Consider the following 1,022-nt stretch of genomic DNA (forward strand, 5'->3'; position numbering starts at 1 on the left):
GGGCCCCCACCAATTCAATCACATTGTATTGATGTCGTCATTCTAATATTTATTGAGAAGCTACTATGTGTCTGTCATTGCCAAGTTCTGGGAATGAGTGGTTTCTGCCTTCATTTTGCTAGCGATGAAAACATATTAATTTATTAGTCAAATAACACACAGAAATAGACACAGTTGTAGCTGCAGCAAGAAAATTAACTGTGTTGCGGGTACTGAGCCTTGTTGAACAGAGTAGAAAAAGCTTCTTGTGTCAAATTAAGAGCTGCCAGTGGGTAGAAATCCTCCCAGAGAAGAGCTGTGTAGGAAAAACGACGTGCAAAAATCCTGAAGGCTAAACCAGAAGCATTCATTTCATTCGTTCACTGTGAACGCGAGGGACTTCAGAAGATTCATGGGATAATGGAATTAAAATAATGACTTTATTTTTGTACAAAAAAATTCAAAATCCGGGTTTTTCATAATTGGGATTTTTCGCAAGCTTTTTGAAGACGCCTCCTATATTTTTACAACATGCTAAATGCTTCCAAAGCGCTGCCCAGACTTAACTTTCTTGGTCATAAGAAAAGGACATCATTTTAATTTCTCTTGCTATCTTCTTGCTAAACCCAATGAGGATGAACTCAAAACTCAGAGCCTTTTATCTATTCAACAAATCGCAATGGCAGGTTGTCACCGGCGCCTCTTATAAAACGCGTGGTGACGTAGGAGCCTGACTCTCCCGCCTCCTACCGACCTATCCCACGCGCTCAACCAATCGTAGTGCCGAGTTCTCAGCTCGACACCTTCGACACCCAATCGCAGGGCACTTTCTCCCAGCCAATGATGGAGTTCCGAACGGAAGCCCCGCCTCCCACGGGAATATCAATAGGGGAGCCCTGGGAGGAATGGAAGTCACGGCTCTCGCGAGGATGCTCCCGGCGCTCATCTCTTCCCGAGGCGGGACGTCACGTGACGCAGTCTCGCCCAATCGACGCACGGGCTGCGGGGGTCGCCGCGGTTCCCGCCAAATACGAGCGCGGCCG

The sequence above is a fragment of the Tupaia chinensis genome, unplaced genomic scaffold (genome assembly GCF_000334495.1).
Source record: "Tupaia chinensis unplaced genomic scaffold, TupChi_1.0 Scaffold149964_2, whole genome shotgun sequence".
NCBI classification, from domain to species: Eukaryota; Metazoa; Chordata; class Mammalia; order Scandentia; family Tupaiidae; genus Tupaia; species Tupaia belangeri.